The following is an 8,767-nucleotide window of genomic DNA, read 5'->3' as shown; positions in this document are numbered from 1 at the left end:
TATATCTCGTTTGTTTTTCAAGTCACTAGATTTGGGACTTGAACAACTGGCCACGTGGGTTATTTCCCCCAACCACTAGGCCATGGGGCTGGCCCAATACTGCTGTTTCTAGTTCTCATCGAACCTGAGGCCTGAGTCAGGGGGCCGCCCCCAGTCAGTGAGAGGAGGTGAGTAGGAGTTATGTGGCCTTATAAAGTTACAAAGTCCCTTTGAGCCAGCAGCTGAGAACCCTAGTCCTGGGTGATCTATCAGCTTAATGTCTCTTATTGGGAAAGAGGGCCCTAAACTAGAGCAGGGGGGGGTCTCAGAGGCTTGTGTTTCTTCTGCTCTCTTCCTTTAGACTGAACTCTGTGATAGCTGGCAGCCCACTTGGCACCTTGTTCTGGGCACCTGGGCCACACATTGCTAGTCCTGGGTCACTGGCAGCTTGACGACTTCACATTACCTACCATCATTTCCTTTGTGACCTTTATCGTTGTCACATGAGCTTATGGTCTTTTTTTCTCTCTAGTCCTTTACCCCTGGAGTGAAATAAAGCTACACATTAATCAACTTGGATTCCCAGACACTTCGCTTTGAGCGTCTTTTGTAGTTCTTTGCCGTTTAATATAACATGCATTTGGAAGCATGGCTGCTCTGCCCTTTCTGAACATATTGTGTTCTCAGAGCTGGAATGACATAAGCTTGTTTAGATGAAAGGGCCAGGACTGTTTTGGTAGTTTCTGTTTGGCGTGTTTGACTTTGGTGAGATCATATTAAAGTTTCATGCTTTCTGAGTGTGTAAAATTGATGTAGCATAAATTAGTTGGCTGATCTATGCATTTTTGCTCTATTGTTTGAAAATTACTGTCTCCGGGAAGCTCCCTAGAGGATACAGCCTTGCCTGCATGGATCTTAGAAAAACACCATGGTTAGTTGTTATAAAACCATGCATCTATGGAGGTATAAAAAGAGTTCTCTGAAAAAAATCAGACAATATGGCTATTTTTACATATTCTTGTTCTTTCCTTCATTTCTAAGGAATGTATATACATCCCACAGTGATGTGGGTGATCTAATGCCATTTTGTACCGGCAGTTTTAAAAATTAGAGTGACAGACTTAATCTCAAACTCTATGATTACCTTCTAAAATAAACACATGAAAGCCTATACTGAAAATGTATCAGGTAGGAAGGTGATGTGCTTGCCTTAAATACCAAGGTAACTGAGTGCAGATTAATTCTTGCAATAATTGATATAACAGATGTTCACCTTAAAATGCTTTATACATAGAAATTTAATATTAATAAAATTTAAAGTCTTCTAATTTAATTATGTATATTTTTATAAAGATGAAATAAAACTTAACATTTGATACTATGAATAATTATTATTTTACTTTTTTAAAGCTTATTTCTTCCATGAAAGATCATCGAGGGATTCATTGGAGAATGATCTTGGTTTATTGTTGTCTAAGAACACTTACACAGGATAGCCCATGGCTTGATGGTTAAGGTGACTAGATCTTACATGGCCAACTACATGGTTCAAGTCCCATACCTGGTAGCTTGAAAAACACACTGGGGGTGTGTGTGTGCCCAAAATTTCCACAGGAGGGAGAAATAAAGAAGAAGGGTTTATGGTGTGGTCAACCCTCTGGGGGATGTTTTCTCACTTTCTCCTCTCTCTTTCTGTCACTCTCTGGAGAGCACGTGCATCATAGAGCAAAAATTTTAAAAAGAAATAAAATTTTAAAAAGAGCACACTTACCTTTTTATTAAATTCCTTATATGTATACAAAATGGTAATTTGATGCAAGAGCCCATGCTAGCTGTTCAGATGTCAAACCTTAAGATAAACCCATTTGTTCAGTAATGCTAGGGACTGTGCTAAATACTGAGATGTGAAACTCAAAACCAGAGTACCTGTGCAAGAAGAGTGAGGAATCCAACAGAACAAACAGGAATAGTGTGCTTAGTGCACTTGGAGTCAGGGAGAGAGAAAGACAGGAACCCCCACAAGGTCCTCACACTGTGATCCAAACCCAGCCTTTGCCAGCCCAGATCCTGGGCCACACATGTGCACCCATTGTACACAGCGAAGCTCTGTGCATGTGGTCCTAGCTAGGTGGGAGGTAGGGGCAGGAGGATTGCAACATGGCAAGCCCTGTCAAAAAATACCCCTCTCTCTCTTGCTCTCTTTCATAAGAAAAAAAATTATACAACACTCTCTCTCAAAATAAAAAAAATCAATTGTTTAAGAAAAATGTATAAGTCTTGGGACCAGCAGTCAGCGTAATGGCTATCACTGGACTCCCATGTAATCGACCATGGTTCGAGTCCCGGACACGGTGGCTTAAACTCATGCCGGGCATGTGTGCGTGTGTGCCCAAGATGCCAAGAGGAAAATGGAGGAGAAGCGATTGCAGTGTGGCCATCCCCCCTGGGGGGCGATTTCTCGCTTTCTGTCTCTCTGTCTCCCTCTGTCTTTCTGGCGAGCGCCTGCGCCCTAAAGCAAAAAAAAACCTCTCAAAAAAAAAAAAAGTATGAGTCTTTAAATAAGCAGTATGCTAGACTGGTTAGCGAACCCTCAGTCTCATAACTATTTGTGCCCCTAAATGAACATTTTATGTGGTTTCCCTCTTCATAGTCTTCAAACATGTTATTTCTTCTACCTGGCCCTCTCTCATCCTTCGCATTTCTGTCCGCCTACCTTGGCCCCTGCTCTCAGCTTTAACTTAAGTCACTACTCAGGAAGGCTGCCCCAACTCCCCTATCAGCTCAGTTAGCCATTCTTCCTGCACCAAACACACTGTTACATTACTCACTCTCTAGGGCAGGGACTGTGTTTGTTGACTTGTAAGCCCAGTATTTAACACAGTCTTTAGCAATACTGAGTGAATGGGTTTATCTTAAGGATTGACATCTGAACAGCTGTTATAGACCCTTGCATCTAATCGCTACTTTGCATACATACTTGGAATTTAACAAAAGAGTAAGAATTCTTAGATAGGAATAAGCCAAGATCATTCTCTAATGACTCTCTTGGTCTTATTTCATCAAACAGATTGTTCATTAATTATTTTTCACACTGTTGAAGTACATTTTATTGAGCTTTATGTCAGGTATCATACAGAACACAAAGATATGGTGATTAACAAAAAATAGCTCTTGTTCTTGGTATGCAAATCAGTAATGGATACATATGCAGCTAGGTCTGCATGCAAAGGTGAATGTCAGCAACTTTAGAAGGATTAAACTATAGGGACAAACAGAATGGACAGACAGAAACCTTATGCTGCAATGATTTAGTAATAATAAGGGCAAATTTGCTTTTTAAGTTGTCTCAATAAACTCAATTATTATATTTGTCAGTGTTGCTGGCCATGGAATGGAAAAGGCATGTCTGTGGTAGGGCCATACCAGGAGTTTAGTTCATCCACAATAAATCTCTTACCTTTAATGTAGCTGGAATAGAAAATGCCTCTTGTCCAAATGATGAAATTCAGAAATTTCTGAAAATATGCTATTCCACAATGCACAACTTATTTCTAATCAAAGGTGTGAGAAATACTTTCATAACTGGACTAGTCTCCTTAAAACTTCACACATTCTGAATTTTTAAAAAAAATCTCAAATGTACTTTAATTTTTAGATATTATTAAAAGGTCTATTTTAAACAAAGTGTTCTGGGGAAAAAATAGGCTTGTCAAATTACTACTTTTGTATTGTTTCTATTTTTTCCTAAATTCAGAAAGGAAGGAAAGAAAAAAGGAAGCTAAGGGGAAAGCAAAAATGGTGAACATGGTTATTGCAGAGAGGCTAACGGTTTGAGAAGTCATCTCTTGTACATACCATACTTACAGAACTCTCCTGAGTCTTCCAAACAGGTAGGGTTTGACAAGCTGCTTTTCTGTGCAGGAAGAGCATTCCTAGTGGGAAAAGTGTGTGGGAAGCTGACCAATCTCAGAGGACCCTAAATGCTTGTCAACTGTTGGTCATTTTGACCAACTGTGACAGCACATGTTCATGTTTAAACTTATGCACCTAAAATTTATGTGTGATTATCTGACAATACCGTTTTAAAAGAGAAGCAGTGATGATGAAAATTCAAATGAAAATTTTAATTGTTTTTTGGTAGTTAGGGGTGATTCATAGCATTTTGTAATAAAATAATGAAACTGAGTGGTGAGACTCATCTATAAGGGTAGTTACAGAAATGTGTGTAAAGGCACAGGGAAGACAAGGTGTTTGGTCCTTATCCCTTGCATTTTTTCAGAAGGCCATTTAGAAGAGTTCAGGGAGATGGTATATTTAAGAGCATACAGTTTGGGAACCAGCAGTTGGCGTAATGGCTATGTCGCTGGACTCCCACGTAGTCGACCGTGGTTCGCGTCTCGGACCCGGTGGCTTAGAACTCATGCCGGGCGCGTGTGTGTGCGTGCCCAAGATCCCGAGAGGAGAATGGAGGAGAAGGGATTGCGGCGTGACCACCCCCCTGGGGGGTGATTTCTCGCTTTCTGTCTCTATGTCTCTCTCTGTCTGTCTGGCGAGCGCACGCGCCCTATAGCGAAAACCTCTCAAAAAAAATAAATAAAAAAAGAGCATACAGTTAGGAAATACCTAGATTAAAAAAAATTATTTGTTCCATGCATGCATATGAGATAGAGCAAGGGAGACAGAAAGGCATGCATAGCCAATAGGGTCTTTATGCCACATCTAATCTCTAGTTTCAGCCAGCTGGATCATGGGTTTCCACACATCTAACATGTATAGGGAGGAGGTCTCAGGACATGAACCTGGAACTTTCCTATGGGGGTACAGCTTTGCTGAGCATTACATTACCACTGCACTATAAGGTGGTCCTGGAAATGCCTAGATTTTTATCTTTTTTACTTCTTACCATCTGTGTGATCATGGATTAGTTATTTAACTTCTCTAAACATTAATTTCTTCACTGGTAAAAATATGACCCCAATAGCAATTCTTTGTCATATGGTTGCTATCTACATAAAGTCAAGAGTACACAAAACATGCTTACAACTGTGCCTGGCCTGCAATTGTGCAGTTTACATTAGTAAGTTTAATCATTACTTACTGCATTTCCACATGCTGGAAATGAGCTTCTTAAATGCTCAGACTGAGGCAATGCACCAGCCTGGATTCTTCTGAGCAGGGTCTCTTTTCCACCAGGCTTTTTCTCTGTCTGGACCATATCTTTCTAGGATAGAGCTGATTTATTTCAGTTACAGACCTGGTGCAGGCACCTGAATAAACCAAGACAGTTATGAAGTCCCTCAAAAAGATAAGCCAGCAGAATATGTGATGGCATGAAGAAGGTGATGAGCTCCAGGGCTAGGGAGCCACTTATGATTCCATAAAAATCACACGAAACAGATGCTAAGGGTGATAAAGTCCTTTAGAGTTCATGTATGCCAACCTCCTCCCTGAGTAATAGATCCCTTTATTATCAACCATTCTATGAACTCTGCCAGCTGAGGTAACTTGGTGAAGGCTGTGTGAAGAGGGAGGAGGTGGTAAGAGCAAAGACAGACAAGATTTTCAGCCATAGGCAAGGCACTTCGCCCCATAGATGGAGAACAAGGGGGTCCCATTAGATAACCCCCAAAGTTCTTCATAAGAATTTGCTCATGATCTTTCATGTTTTTAATTGCCAGAGGGCATGTGTGCTCACTCAAAAGAGACAGAGGGAGGGGGAAAGAGACAGAGAGGGAGAGAACCCCCCTTTAATGGTTAATAGTCACACCATAATCCCTTCTCCTCCATTTCTCCACCAAGTGGGAACTTGGACATGCACATGCATGTACTAGGTGTGTTTCAAAGCCACTCAGTTTGGGACTCAAACTACTCAAACATTCAACTTCCCTTAACTACCAGGCTATGAGCTGGCCCAGAACTTGTTCATATCATAAGACTCAATGACTTTGAAAGACAGCCTTTCTTATCAATAGGCAGCGCTACAGTTAAAATGCTTTTTCGTATAAATTCTATTTTCATCTGTTGGCCTTAGTTTTATCCTCTGGACACACAGAGAATAAGTTAATTATTCTTTCCATATGAATCTTTTAAGGATTTGGAGGCAGCTTTCCTGCCCACTGAGTCTTCCTTCCTTCCTCTCAACATAGAAACACTTGGGCATATGTATTGCTTCCTGCCCTCACTGTCAAAGTCTCCCTTCTCTTAACTCTCCACATGTATGGTACCTGTACCCACCCACACCATCCTGTGAGTGCATGTGTTGGCCCACTGGTGAGTATGGCTTCTGAAGATGGCTATTCAGTCACACAGTCTAGAGCTAAGGAATCATATCTCCAAATCAACAATGACATCCAACCCAGGGTCCGACTCACTCTGTCATAGCTAACTACACTATACTGTTGAAGCAAGGCCTGGTGTTTCATTTCTGAGACTTAGGAAAGGCCAAAATGCCCAAACAACCCTCATGGATGTGTGGGTATAATAGAGGACTAAGTCAATGGTTGATATTGTGCAGAATACCTGAAGCTGTAAGAAGGCAGAATGGGTCATTCAGTCCCCTTCGTCAATGAATCTGCTGTTTTCCTGGAAGACTGCACTTCTCAGCTCCACCTCAAGATTCGAGGGACATGTTTACTGTGGAGGATGAAAACTGTATTAGCTTGGATGGTCTATTTCTTGCTGCCTCTATTTCTCTATTTTTCTAGTAAGAGCTCTATAAAGTCTTTTGAAAGTTTCATCCTGTCTCAACTTTGCAAAGGAGATTTGAGCAATTTTTGTGCTTTGACCTGAGCATTCAAAGGAAAATAACTCTCTTGAAGACCAGAATGGTGATAACCAGGGCATTCAGACTGGATGAACTCTCAAGGGGAGGTACGATTCAGGGTTTAGTTCAATAAATGAGGATGGATTCCATCAGTTGGTGCTTCTCAATTCTCCAATAGTCAACTTGCATCACTTACAGGTCAGATACAAGTTAAAATTCACATACTCTTTTGAAAGAGTAACACTTTTCTGTGACTATCCATTAGGGAACTCCAAGGATGCTCAGAAAAAAAAAAAAAAAGCCATAAGGATAGCAAGTGTGCAGCTTTTCAGGAAGACTTACCAAAATCAGACTTTGCCTTTCTCATGCAATAAGAAGGGGTAAGCTCAGAGAACGGTTATCCTAAGTAGGCTATCCCATGTAAACTGGGCATTTGGTCTCTGTTGGCATGCCTGCCACCCCAATGTGCCATTATCTTTTTGTTTAACAGTGTCCTTGAATTGTGCCTGTTCTTATATGAGTGTGCCCTCCTTTGGCTCATCAGACAGAAGTTGTTAAGCTTCTCTGGAGTATATATATATATATACACACACACATATATGTATATGTATATATACAATCCACCTCCCTTTCTAGGAAGATACAAGAAGAGGAAGTGCCCAAGAGTCTATTCTCCCCAGTGACTGCCTGGAAAAAGGAACTAATCACTGAAAAAGTGGGTGATAAATTGGTGGATGTGGTGAATACGTAATGTTTGCTGTAACATCTTAGGCCCTAGAACTTTAAGGAATAAGGCTGGACACTTCCTGAAAAAGTCCTTTACTCTCTGAATCTTTCCATAATAATTTCATAAAGTAGACACAACACTTAATCTAATGGAGGCAGTAAGTGTTCTTCAGAAAACACACGAAGTGACTTCCAAGACATTTTCACTGACTTCTTACAAAGACTTTTAAAAAAAAAATCATATCTGTTTTCAGGTCAGCCATCTTTTATTTTGGGGAGCGGCTGTGGAAGGGGAGGGGAAAGAAAACAAGCTATAACTCAGGAGAGGGATACAAGGAAGGTCAGGCAAGACAGAATGATGTGTGAGATCACATTAGAAATATCACCAGATTCCTTTGGGAGTTATAAAGGTGCCTTAATTCTTGTCCTTGCCAAACATCCTATAATAGTACGGCAAGATTTTATTTATTATCGCAGTCAAATTGGACTTTGACGCTCTGGGTAGGCCACAGATGTGGAATGTCAGTCATGGCCCTTACAATCATCAGAATGGCTCTTGTTAGGTCATTAAGGAAAGGAAAGGATTCCAGATGATACCTTCCAAATAAAATGTCTTTTTCTTCAGGCTGGAGAGGTACCTGTTTGATTTTATTAGGCACCTAATTGGTTTTACATTGAAAGAGCCATATATTTGTGCCTGAAACAAGGGAAGGAAGGAAATACTCCATTTTAAAACCTTCCAGGGCTGACAGGTAGTATGGAGGTTAAGGTGCTGGACTCCCATATGGCCAATCACAGTTTGAGTCCTGGACATGGCAGCTTGCTTTCTTACTTTTCTTATCTCTCTCTGATCAAATTATGAATAAATAAATTTAAATAAGTCTTTAAAAAAATCAAGTTTTCAAGATGGATTGGATATTTGAATTGTGAGGTGGCCTGATTTTGATGTTACTAGAGACTGCTTTACATATATTGAGCCTTGAAAGGAATTATAAAATATGTAAATTTATATATGGTAATACATATCAGTACCTAACTATATTTGCCTTTATGGACACCATTACATTTATTATATAAATATACACATATTACTTATAGCCAATCTTTTGTTTTTTGATACGAAAATGAATATATGCTACCAGAACCAATCATGTCTGAGAAAGTAGATACTTTGAGGAGAAATTAACTGGAGGACTTAGTCCTGCTCTTAAGAATTTGCCAGAACATTTGTTTCAATCTGTTTGGTTGTTTTATTATAGCTTTTATCATAGGTCTCATGTTTGGCTATCAGTCACACCT

Source organism: Tupaia chinensis, unplaced genomic scaffold (assembly GCF_000334495.1).
Source record: "Tupaia chinensis unplaced genomic scaffold, TupChi_1.0 Scaffold000654_1, whole genome shotgun sequence".
Lineage (NCBI taxonomy): Eukaryota > Metazoa > Chordata > Mammalia > Scandentia > Tupaiidae > Tupaia > Tupaia belangeri.
Note: the sequence above shows the minus strand (reverse complement) of the source record.